Source organism: Lissotriton helveticus, chromosome 5_1 (genome assembly GCF_964261635.1).
Source record: "Lissotriton helveticus chromosome 5_1, aLisHel1.1, whole genome shotgun sequence".
In the NCBI taxonomy this organism is placed as follows: Eukaryota; Metazoa; Chordata; class Amphibia; order Caudata; family Salamandridae; genus Lissotriton; species Lissotriton helveticus.
Genome location: NC_136065.1, coordinates 74,651,004 through 74,664,843, shown reverse-complemented (window position 1 = coordinate 74,664,843; position 13,840 = coordinate 74,651,004). Strand labels below are relative to the sequence as shown.

At 39.7% G+C, this 13,840-nt stretch overlaps 1 long non-coding RNA gene across 1 annotated transcript; it reads right to left on the bottom strand.

Annotated features, from left to right (window-relative positions):
- Positions 1-726: 726 nt before the first annotated feature.
- LOC144752971 (uncharacterized) lies at positions 727-8,507 on the bottom strand. Its single transcript, XR_013594160.1, has 3 exons — positions 8,426-8,507; positions 7,650-7,777; positions 727-1,101 (listed from the first exon to the last, which is right to left on the bottom strand). It is a non-coding gene; the product is annotated as an uncharacterized LOC144752971 (long non-coding RNA).
- Positions 8,508-13,840: the final 5,333 nt, after the last annotated feature.

Sequence of the window (13,840 nt, the reverse complement as noted above, 5' to 3'; positions counted from 1 at the left end):
ATCGGTTTCTCCCTCAAGCCCACCGTATTGCGGGTATACAGCCGCCGGGTGCCCAGAGTCCCGGAGGCATGGAAGGGGGTCGAATCAATCATTGCGGGAGTCGATGTGGCCGACAGGGAAGGCCAGGCCGAGGCCGGTGAAGCTAATGTTACAGAGGACATATTGGAAGGAGACGGGCCACTGGTCAATAATGTAGCCGTAGCGGCCGGGGCCGTGGCTTGTGGGGTGGACGAGGCGGGGCCATTACGAGTGGTATCGCAGGGTATACTCGTTGCGGGGCGTAAGGAGGCTGGGGACGCACATCCAATAAGTCCTCAATTTCATCTTCCGGCTCAGTTCGAGCTGTGTAACTTTTATCCACCTGTAACCTAAACTGCCTATCGACACATTCAACATTTTTCTCAGTTTGTTCCCTATCATATGCTACAGCCTTCTGGGTTATGGTCTGACCATTTTTTCCTTTGAGCAACTTTTCTTCCCTTATGCGACAGCGTTTCGCCTCTTTCTGCCACAGCTTTAAAGAATCGAACATTGCCTGCCGGCTTCTTTTGGCGAACAATCAATCCTGTAAATACTGTATCTTTTTCTCATCGAATGATCCAGTTATGGGCCATTGTAATTTATTTGGAAAAGAATCATGCACCGGGCATAGTGCTAAATAAAGTTGTGCAGCAGCTGTAGCATAGATTACTAAATAATCATACACCTTATACTACAGTATTTGCAAAAATATATCATTTTTTATTTTTATTTCATTGTTCTTATCATTGCTGATATCAAATATAAAATACACATACATACATAAAGTCGATAGTCATTTGTTATAAAAAATACATATTAAATCTTTTCCTATATACAAATTACCACGGAAATATAAATGAGGCATGGTCTGCCCACAAGGCACCAATTACTTGAAATTCAGACAATTGGGTGATCACAGATGTTCACAATCTACATAAGTCATTTTCAATGCCACTCTGTCATTTGGTGAATATCACACATATTGTCTACATCCATTTAACAACACTGGTTACAAATGGTCATTGCCACCGACGCGTTTCGAGTCTAAGCCTTCCTCAGGGTGTTCTCACCAGTGGTAAACTAGAAATGGAAAAAGATTTCATATCAAAATATTTCTATGTAACAGCTGCAAATGCACTAAACAATTTTTCATATAATACTGATAAACCCTACTCCCACATGTGCAAGGATACTTGGATTCAAGATTTCAGTTCCGCCATTACACGCACTCTCACCCATACATGCACACTACAACCACACACATAAACACATCACTCTGGTAAAGAGATATATGTGCAGTTTGAGATTATCTTATTCTGTCACCACTTATTCGGTTGGTTACATAATTACTTTAAGTCAAGAAGGCTGTTTATATCATTGCCTATCTGTTTGTGTATAGACCAAACAACACCTGTTTATAGTCTACGAATGGAGATCTCACAATACAAACCGGTATAGTCTTACTCAAGGAAGCTTTAACTGACGAGAGTTTTAGCCTATCTTACTGTCAAGATGTTATGGACATCCAATAGATAGCATGATCATCTTACCAGAACAGTATAGTAAATCCTTCTCCCCCTGGAAGACCAATAATATCAGGTATCGGGGGGCCCACAGAGATGCTCTCACAGTTTGTCGATGTTTTCTTGCGTCCATATGTCTCAAATTTACCATCATAAATTCGAGACACGAAACATCTTTTGAACACGTTATCGGATGTAAAGTGGGAGCAGGTTATGATCCTGGTATCTTTTGACGTAGTAGCGTTGTATACTAATATCGAACATAAGAAGGGATTGCATGCTATGGAATATTTCTTGGACAGACGACCAGTGGAATATATGTGTCACACAATTATGCTTATAGAGATGTCCAGATTAATACTGAACAACAATGCTTTTTTATAACAGCTGGTATAAACAACTGTGTGGTACCGCAATGGGTTCCAGATTTGCGCTGTCTTTTGCCAACCTATTTATGGGTTGGTTTGAGGCGGTGCATATCTGGGGCCAACGTGGCCAGGAGTGGGTGGGAGACATCCACTACTGGGGTCGTTTTATCGACGATTGTGTGATGATTTTGACTGGGTCTGCAGCAAGATTAGATGCCTTCTTCAAATATTTGAATGACAATCCAGATAACATGAGCTTTACAATGACTAAGAGTGAACATGAGTTGGTCTTTCTAGATGTTGAGTTGTATACAGAGGGTGATAAAATCCACAGCAGGATGCACCGCAAACCAACCTCATGCAACTCATTGTTGCATGCAGGGAGTGGACACCCGAAAGGCCAAATTAATGCGATCCCGTATGGCGAGATGCTGCGGGCTCGCAGGAATTGTAGCCAGGAGGTAATTTTCAATCGGAACATATGTGACATAAAAGCTCGATTCAGTTCACGAGGATATGATGATGTTGTGATTAAGAAAGCTGAGAATAGAGCGCGTCAGCTACAACATTCGGATACGTTAAAGCAAAAGACTAAGACCAATAAGAAAAATGACACTATACGGTTAATTACTAACTATCATCCGGAATCACATAAACTGTATAATACACTTAAGAAACACTGGTCGCTGCTAAAGAATGGCAAGGACCTTAACAAATTTGTGAAGGAATATCCTAGTATCACCTACAAGAAGGGTACATTATTAAGAGGGATTGTGAGTCCAAGTTATCCACCAATAGAGAGAATAGGGACATGGCTCCATCAATTGAGTAATGGCTCATACAAGTGTGGTAGATGTAGCATGTGTAGGATGGCCTTGGATGGTATCAAGGAGTTTGAATATAATGGCTCAAGAAGGTTTGAGATTCAGAACCACATAGACTGTACGACCAAATATGTGGTATATATTCTAGTCTGTAATTGCAAGATGATCTATGTCGGAAGTACCATCCGACCAATGAGAGAGAGGATCATTGAACACTTCAGAGCCGTAAAACAGAACGATTTAAGATACCCATTGGCGAAACATATGAACAGTTGCAGTGCTCAGGGGAAGCACTTGCAGTTTGAATTCCATGGTTTACAGGTAACCCATGCTGATAAGAGGGGTGGTAATAGAGAACTGAGGTTGCGCCAGAGTGAGGCACGCTGGATCATGATATTAGATGCAGTGAAGCAGGGCCTCAATTTGGATCATGAAATGCAGTATTTCTTAGCAACATTATGTGTCTCCTATCAAATTAATAACCCTTATTGGAAATCTGTACTTGTGGTGTTTGTAAACACTCTCAATTTTAGGATATGTTGATTTGTTGTGTATGAGCTGTTATGAATATATTTCCTTCTGTGGATTAGATGAATTCGGAGCACAAAACAACTGGTCATTCTCAGATATCAGTAGGATGAACTTGAAATAAGAATGTAAAGACAATTAATACCTCTGTTTGGTGGTAATAATTTTTCAACATATATTAACGCCAAATTCTATGATAGAGATGTGTAATTTAGGCGTTATTATGGATGTAAGAACCATCAGCACTCGTGTGAAGTTATTTGTTGTGTATTTCTATGTACACGGTACCTTGTTTGATATTTTTTCCTTAGGATGCCTCTGGCCGATGTTCCAATATTTGTAGTAATATCCTGCCTTGGGGATGCAGTTATGGATATAGCATGAGAAAAAAGTTTTCTTAATCCGAAAAAATTCTAATTTTTTAGCATAAGAAAGGAATTAGATAGCAGAATTTGTGAGGATAAAACATTGTGTGGATCTAGTTGTTACAGGATATGTGTGCAATAAAGTTTTCATGTCACACGGGGAAAACGGGTGAAGTAACTGCACTTGGGTTAGGTAGTGAAGTCTGCTGCGGCCATATTGAGTAAGGTCTATGTGGCAGACCGAGCGTATCGTAATTATGAAATTCACCGAATGGATATATAATGTGGTTGAGGAATTTGTTCAGGAATGTGTCTTTGGCACTATAATATAAATGTTTGTAAACTTTCCTGGATACTGTAACGAGTACGTATAGCGTAGTATGCTTATAAGCATGCCCGTGATTCAAAATGGCGCTGGTTACGAACGCTGGCTGAATGCAGTGAGGAGTACTCTCCAGTTGCCGGTGAGTTGACTCAAAATCATTGGGGCATGGAGCACTGTTAGAGAATCACTATGATTGGGGGTGCGAGCGGATGCGCTTAACTATGAGGAGCCACCGATAATTTTAATATCGTATAGGACAATCAGGCATGATATTATGTGTTGATTAAACAAGACTGTGGGTAGATGACTCTTTAGTTTTGTACATTTGTCTGCAGACATGGTGTCATATATGGATATTTTTATCTTTCAACTGTGTAGATATGGATGAGACATGTGAAGGTAATGTGGGTGATTTTAAGTTTGTATATAAAAGGGGAATGGAGCCTTAAATATTACAATTTTGATTCACAGGGCATGTGATTACAGATCGTGTGAACTTTTATTCTTTACTTTTGGATCCCATATTGAATATCAATCGGTAAGACTTGTGTCCTTTGAACTCCATTCGAAGAGGTATGTGCATCCCATGCAGCTGGTGACTATGGTATACTATTTTACAGAATTGAATAAAGGCTGGATATAGCAAGATTCCTCCTATACTTTGGAGTGGCTGGGACTATAGAATTGGATTAACATATTGATAGGTGAGCTGACTTTGGAACATCGGTTTGGGGCATTTCACTGGATTGATATTGGTTCTAGATGTTGCACGGTGACTTTGCAAATATGAGCTGCAAACAGCACAAGAATGTAGACCCTTCAAGAAACAATTGAATTACTGTAACTAAATACGACATGATATGTCACTAGAAACGAGTATATATATCTTTTCATCCACTAGTCACTATGTGATTTTTGTGTTCTCACATGGGTGAAAATGGTGGTGGTATTGGAATTTATACATGTGTGACTTAGCATGATTTTTTAATTGTAGCCCTGAAGAAGTCAGAGACGCAGATGCATCGTCACTGACGAAACACGTGTTGGCTTTTGGCTTTGGATGATTTTACTTGGATGATTTGAAGATCTCCATGTCTGTCTGTTAAGAAGATTTTATCTGACTTGAAGAATAAAATCAACGGAAATTAGACCGACTGAACTTCTTTATACTCACGGTGGAGTTGTGCTCAGGACATTCTTGTTTTATTGAGTTTGGACAGGTCTCTGGATCATTTGTTTGGGGATACAAGTGGCGGTCCCTGTCCTTGGAAGCACACTGTGATTGGTAATCAAAGAAAACTTGGGGAGTATTGACTGTATCTTGTGCGCAGGAAAGCTTTGCCACCTTCTGTTCTTCTACAAACCAGTATAGTCTTACTCAAGGAAGCTTTAACTGACGAGAGTTTTAGCCTATCTTACTGTCCAGATGTTATAGACATCCAATAGATAGCATGATCATCTTACCAGAACAGTATAGTAAGTCCTTCTCTTTTATTCTTTATGGATCTGTTGTCTAGTTAGACAAACCATTCGATTTATTCAGGGCAATTGATATCCAAGGATATCTGTAATTCGTTCGACACTATCAAGAAAGTAAATCAATAATAAGGTCCTGATTCCTTATTGTATTAAAATCCTAATTCATGGAGTACATGTCTAAAAGAACTCACCTAAATAATGGCAAATGTCACCTGTAGATGTCTGATCTCCAAGAACTGACTTCTGAAGATAGTATTTTGGACGGTCACTTGACGCGACTTTTGTCCCACTTATCTGTAACAGCACAATTTCATTGCTATTATTAATTTCAGCGCTATATATGAACACACTCACTAATTCAAATTAGAGACCAAGGGCCAGATGTAGGTAAATCTATTTTACCGACACTTAAATACCGAATTTTACCGATTCGGTATTTAAGAGTCGGTAAAATAGATGTACCGAGATGTAGGTAAATCCAGATGTGGATTTACCGAATCTTTAAAAGTCGGTATTTACCGATTCGGTAAATACCGACCTGTAATGCTCCATTCATTCCTATGGGCTTTGAAGCCCATAGGAATGAATGGGGCATTACAGGTCGGTATTTACCGATCGGTAAATACAGATTTTTGGCAAGGGTGCAGGGGGTGTCACTTTGACACCCTCTAGCACCCCCAAAAAAGGTTCGGGGGCCATATGGCAGGCATACCTGCCCTAAGGGCAGGTCTGCCTGTCATATGGCACAGGTGTGCATGCACACATTTGCATGCTCACCTGAATCGGTATTTCACCATCAAATTGAATTTGATGGTAAAATACCGATTTCTTAGGCCTTGTGGGACTCATCAGAGTCCCACCTACATATCGATTTTACAGAATCTGTAATTTTACCGTTCTGTAAATTTACCGACCGGTATATTTACAGATTCTGTAAAATTACAGATCGGTAAATTACAGAACGGTAAAATTACCGATTCTGCCCCCTACATCTCAAATTCCTTTTACCGGTCGGTAACGGCCGAATTCGGCCGTTACCGACCGGTAAAACCCTACCTACATCTGGCCCCTGGCCCCTGGGGCCAGATGTAGGTAGGGTTTTACCGGTCGGTAACGGCCGAATTCGGCCGTTACCGACCGGTAAAAGGAATTTGAGATGTAGGGGGCAGAATCGGTAATTTTACCGTTCTGTAATTTACCGATCTGTAATTTTACAGAATCTGTAAATATACCGGTCGGTAAATTTACAGAACGGTAAAATTACAGATTCTGTAAAATCGATATGTAGGTGGGACTCTGATGAGTCCCACAAGGCCTAAGAAATCGGTATTTTACCATCAAATTCAATTTGATGGTGAAATACCGATTCAGGTGAGCATGCAAATGTGTGCATGCACACCTGTGCCATATGACAGGCAGACCTGCCCTTAGGGCAGGTATGCCTGCCATATGGCCCCCGAACCTTTTTTGGGGGTGCTAGAGGGTGTCAAAGTGACACCCCCTGCACCCTTGCCAAAAATCTGTATTTACCGATCGGTAAATACCGACCTGTAATGCCCCATTCATTCCTATGGGCTTCAAAGCCCATAGGAATGAATGGAGCATTACAGGTCGGTATTTACCGAATCGGTAAATACCGACTTTTAAAGATTCGGTAAATCCACATCTGGATTTACCTACATCTCGGTACATCTATTTTACCGACTCTTAAATACCGAATCGGTAAAATTCGGTATTTAAGTGTCGGTAAAATAGATTTACCTACATCTGGCCCCAGAGTCCCACCTACATATCGATTTTACAGAATCTGTAATTTTACCGTTCTGTAAATTTACCGACCGGTATATTTACAGATTCTGTAAAATTACAGATCGGTAAATTACAGAACGGTAAAATTACCGATTCTGCCCCCTACATCTCAAATTCCTTTTACCGGTCGGTAACGGCCGAATTCGGCCGTTACCGACCGGTAAAACCCTACCTACATCTGGCCCCAAATTCATCAGAACTCACCTAAATAATTGCAAAAAGCCAGCTGCTGATGTCTAACCTCCTAGGTCTAAATCCTGGGGTTACCGTGTTAAAAGCTGGATTGATGTGACTCCTGTCTCACGTAGCAGTAACAGCAATATAATTGCTATGTTATCTATAATGTAGACACCCTCACTAGTTTAGACTCAGTAATTAATCTAAAACAATATCACGAATCTGCTTACCTTATCTTTATTTCTCAGTCCATTTTTGCTTGAATAAAATTACTCCATAACGATTAAATTTGTGATCCTAAATAGTCAGTTGTGGTACTGCTCTACTTTATATAGGTGGAAGTACAAAGGATGGAGACCTAATAAGAAACAAAGGAAAGTGGATTATGTGACCCGTGCTATCTTACTATCTTATTTTTAAAGCATGTTAACAATATGGCTATCTGAGCCCTATGGAGGGCCGCATCTATGTGGCAGCAAAGTTTTTGAGACAAATATTGCTACACAAGAGATCAATGAAAACATAGTGCGTGACCTGCCTCATCATAATGCATGTCGGCGTTCTCCTTTATATAAATCACACCAACATAAACGATATAGGTAGGCTCTAAGCACACACAAGCTCACTTAACCAATTTTAGCGTAATGTCGTGCTAACTCGAGGCCGTATTTCTGTGCTAAAATAATGTATTTCTATTCTGCATTTCAGGATAACCTACATAACATGTCTTAACTAAGTGCAGTTACACTCACATTAGACATCATATTATGCACTGCGCTGTTCCTCATAAGATTGCCTACTGGTGTATGGGTTCAATTGGTGGCTCACCTCTTTCAAACTTAGCTCAGCGTGAACATACTTGTACTGGATACCATTATTCTAAGCGGAGCCCATCCCTAATATAGATATTTGTGTCAGACATAACCTAACATACCGGACAATACCTAATATAATTCACACCAATAGGAAGAATATGTCTGTTGACGCAGGGCATAATAGAGCTTACCTTGCTGTTTTATCTTGATTTCACGCAGACCTCCAACCGTATGTCGGGAGGAAGAGTTTGACCTGATAAAAGGCCGCCTTAAATGCGTCTCTAAACACGCAACGCCGTTACGTGATGAAGTCACTATTGGGATGCTTCACTAAGTTCTATTGCGCTAATGAGGCCGCCATCTTAAGATGTGCTTATTTTGTGATTGCATTCATGTTACAAGTGGATGCAAAGACCACCTGATCACTAGATATGGGCTAGTGTTCATATATTAAAGGCTTGCAAAAAACGTAATATATTTCTGTAATGTTAACTCTTACACCAATTCAATTAAAATCTTCTTTATTGGCAACTCCGCTCGTAACATATCACCGATGGTGTCAACATGTCCTCATTCCCCCATCAACTGTCCCTCCCTGGAACCCCACACAACATTCCTATCCTCAGAACACTTCTACGTTCCTAATAAGAATACTACAACACAACAATTTCCCACTGCAAATTATACGCGCTAATTTTAACCATGAGTTTTTTAGTGTTTGGAAATATTCTCTGAGACACCAAACTTCATTCTTTGACGCTAATGAGGCCGCCATCTTAAGATGTACTTTTTTTATGATTGCATTCATGTTACAAGTGGATGCAGAGACCACCCGATCACTATATATGGGCTAGTGTTCATGTATTAAAGGTTTGCAAAAAAAACTAATATATTTCCCACTACAAATTATACTCTCTAATTTTAACCAGGAGTTTTTTAGTGTTTGTAAATGTTCTTTAAGACACCCGAATTTATTCTTTGGATAATCTAATTTTTTCCACTTGTTCTTTTTATTTAATTACTGCAAAACAGACCACTTAATACTACTAATTCTACTGGACCATCAACATTTTGATGAAAGCAAAAGTTACCTGCTCATTAAACCTACATGCATATTTCTGGAAGCCCATATTGCCATAACTGAAGAAACCGAAAAATAGGTGTGACCATGTTACTAGTTTGTGATGTTACCAATCTACGGATAACATGAGCCATAACTCGACAAAAAGTATAGCCTTGGCTAATATATCCATATAACTGTAAACGTTAGTTATGTTTTATTGCTTGATCCCAGGGTATTTCTGCGTTCAACCCTTTTACTGCTGTCCCCAAAATAAATATTCCATACACTTCTCTCATTTTGCGTATGGATTCTGAGGTTTTCCCTTCCTTTGGGCAGATACGTTCTAAAATGTACCAGCGTATGTCTTCCGAGGTATGACTCTTTTCCAGATAATGACCTACTATCGGTGCTGCTATCTTTTTTGTCCTCACAGCAGATCTGTGTTCGGTCAATCTCACATTGAAAGACCTACCTGTCTTCCCTTCATAGCCCAAGTCACATGGGCAGATTAACAAGTAGATGACATTAGACGTTCTACAGTTATTTAACTCAGTCGGAGTTATAACCTGTTGATTACATTGAAACTGGGGAGCTTCTATTGCTGAAGCGCACGATTTACAATTTGCGCATTTGAAATTTCCTGTCACAGGAGATAGTCCAGTGATGTTCATTTGTCTCACTTTTCCTCTGTTATTCATGCGGGAATGCACCACATGGTCCTTAAGACTCTTATTGCTCTTGTAGGCAAACACGGTTTGGCAATCTGATCCTTGTTTGATTTATCTGCGTTTAATATCTGCCAACTTGAAAAAAAAGCCTGTTTGACCCCCTCATTCAAAATAGAATGTCGTGAAACGAAAACGAGAGACAAATTCTTCCCTTTCTTTGTTCTTTTCAACAGATGTTGCCGGTCAAAAAAACGCGCTCTTTTGTAAGAGTCCCTATTTATCTTCCTTGGATAGCCCCTAGCCAGGAACTTCTGGTTCATGTCTTCTGCCCTTATATCATAGTTGCTGATGTCAGTGCAATTGCGCCTTAGGCGCAAAAATTCTCCGAAGGGTATGCTATTTTTTTGTGCAGAGGGGTGAAAACTGTCATAATGCAGTAACGTATTCCTGGCAGTTGGCTTGACAAACAAGTCAACCGACAGGACTCCACCACTGCACTTGATTAGTATGTCTAAATATTCCATTTGTTCTGTGCTGGTGGTATATGTGAAGTGAATATTTTTATCACGAAGGTTAATCCATTCCAGGAATTGATGTAAATTCTCTCTATTGTCCTTCCAGATAAAAAAAAACATCATCTATGAAGCGTGACCATTTGGTCACGGATTCATAGAAAGGAGCAATTTCGTTAAAAACTAACTGTTCCTCAAAAAAGGACATGTACATGTTAGCAATGGTGGGGGCAAAGATGCCCCCATGCTGACACCCTGCTACTGTTTGTACAGTTTTTTGTTGAATTCAAATACATTATCTGTTAAGACAATTTTGAGGCATTCCAGTACAAATACTGATGGACAATCTATGCTAAAGCATGGATAAACCAAAGCACAGCTGATATAGCGCCATCAATTGGAATATTGCTGTAAAGCGCCTCGATGTCCATGGTGACCAGGAGTTGGCTTTCAGGACAGAACTGGACACCCTCCACAAGATTTATAATATGTCTTGTATCCTGTACAAATGCAGGAGTACAGGCTACATGAGGGCATAACAGGACGTCTACATATTTGGCTAATGGTTCCGTCGCTGACCAAATAGTTGTAACTATGGGCCTTAAAGGTGGATTTGATGTACTCTTATGGATTTTAGGAATGCCATAAATGTTGACCAATCTAGGTGTCTCAACATTTAAAAATTCCCACTCCTTTTCACATATTTCGCCTTCTTGCAAAGCTCGGTTGGTAAGTTTGCGTATTTTGGTCACTATCTGTTTGGTAGGGTCTCTCTCAATAGGCAAATAGAATCTGTTATCACTCAGCATTTCCTCCATTTTAGAGACATAAGTGGGAGTATCGTAAACCATTATCCCACCTCCCTTATCACATGTTTTGATTGTCTTATTAGTACAAGTTTTTAAATCTGTTAAGACCTTATATTCATTTTTATTTAAATTGAATGGTGTCTTCTGCACATACTTGGTCAAATTAACAAACTTCTTGTATAGGACCTTTTCAAAGGTGGCCACTTCAGGTGGCAACTGGTCTATTGTGGGGGTGAATGTCGATCTTAAAGGTAAGCCAGACCTATTCATGTTGTCATTCTCTCTAGTTTGATTGGAGAAAAATATTTGAAGCCTCACCTTTCTAAAAATTTTTTGTAGATCCCTAAAATAATTCAAACTTATTGAGTCCAGAGTGGGGGGCAAAGGTTAAACCGTTTGATAACAATGACACAATTGTGGGGGAGAGAGTTGAACCACTTAGATTAAATATTGGCACAGTGCTTACTCCCTCCAATATCTTTTGTTCCTCGTTTCCAAATACTGATTGTATCCCATCTGGGGGTTGGGCTGGAATTGGTTGAACCCCTGATGTGGATTGAGTTGGAATCTCGGTCGGAACTGAGGTCTCCAGTTCATATGACGATTTTGTCGCCTCCCTAAAAAAGGCGATGGACATGTTTGTCTAATGCCACCAAATCCCACTGTTTGATTACTATTAGACCCAAATTGCGTCTCACCATCTGAGTCAGAGGAATTTAAAATTGTGGTACATTTTTTGTTGTAATATTGTCTATTGGGGTACTGATCATATTGACCCAAGTGATTGTCCTGTTGGCTGTAAAAATGATCTGCTAAATATGGGTATGCTGTTTATTTATTGAAGTATCTGATGTCCTTGTTAAGTTTTTCAGTTTTCCGCTTGGACAGATACTCAGAGTAAGAGTTGAGATCCTTCTCTATGTCCTCTAATTTCTGCTTACAGTCCTCCACTATACCTGATGCTTTTATCTTATTTTCCAGATCAAAAATTTCAGAAGCTAGTTGTTCCAATACCTCTTTAGCCATCTCTACTATAAGCATCATATAGTCTCGTGAACACCTGTTTGAAATCATGGCCCATCTTTCTAAGAATGCTTTTATCTGAATGAATGAACAGGCCAGGGATATTCCTAACTCTTAACCCTTGGGGGATTACTCCAACCTTCAAGTAATCCAACATATATTTGCCATGCAGTTCAATCCGTTTCATTTTTTTCTTTAATTCTAAAAGTGTGATATCATCCTCGTTTTTATCTGCAGATGCTTGCGTCAAATTACAAAAACCAGATAGGCTGCCCACCATATTTGCGAACTGCTCATCTGAAAAGCCAAATGTCGGTAAATTGGCCATCACTATTGACTAGGATATGGCTTCTAGATGATATTTTGTGAGAACTTACTGTATTATGAACCCCTTAACCAATCACACCATACACAGATGCATACACAAGCCAACATACGCTCTCAAGAATGTAAAGAACAGCAGACGCTGACAACCCAAAATCTCAAGCCCTCAGAGATAATTCTATATACAAGCTCAGAAAAACTATGTAATGAAACTGATGTACAGAAAAAAGGATATATGTGAACACCCCTCCCAGCGAGGCTGCGAGATAACTAATTTTGGAAAAGAACAAAGGGCCCCCTGTAAAAAGGTATATACCCTGACAAGGAAAATTACTTATTTGGAAAAGAATCATGCACCGGGCATAGTGCTAAATACTTAGTTGTGCAGCAGCTGTAGCATAGATTACTAAATAATCATTGTAGTGGGAAATATATTAGTTTTTTTTTGCAAACCTTTAATACATGAACACTAGCCCATATATAGTGATCGGGTGGTCTCTGCATCCACTTGTAACACGAATGCAATCATAAAAGAAGTACATCTTAAGATGGCGGCCTCATTAGCGCCAAAGAATAAAGTCGGGTGTCTTAGAGAATATTTCCAAACACTAAAAAAATCCTGGTTAAAATTAGCGCGTATAATTTGCAGTGGGAAATATATTACGTTTTTTGCAAGCCTTTAATATATGAACACTAGCCCATATATAGTGATCGGGTGGTCTTTACATCCACTTGTAACATGAATGCAATCACAAAATAAGCACATCTTAAGATGGCGGCCTCATTAGCGCAATAGAACTTAGCGAAGCATCCCAATAGTGACGTCATCACGTAACGTCGTTGCGTGTTTAGAGAAGCATTTAAGGCGGCCTGTTATCAGGTCAAAGTCTTTGTCCCGACATACGGTTGGAGGTCTGCATGAAATCAAGATAAAACAGCAAGGTAAGCTCTAGTATGCCCTGCGTCAACAGACATATTCTTCCTATCGGTGTGAATTATATTAGGTATTGCCCGGTATGTTAGGTTATGTCTGACACGATATCTATATTAGGGATGGGCTCTGCTTAGAATAATGGTATCCAGTACAAGTATGTTCACGCTGAGCTAAGTTTGAAAGAGGTGAGCCACCAAATGAACCCATACACCAGTATGAATGAATGAATGAATGAATGAATGAATAAAAACTTTATTTGTGGTTACTCAAAAC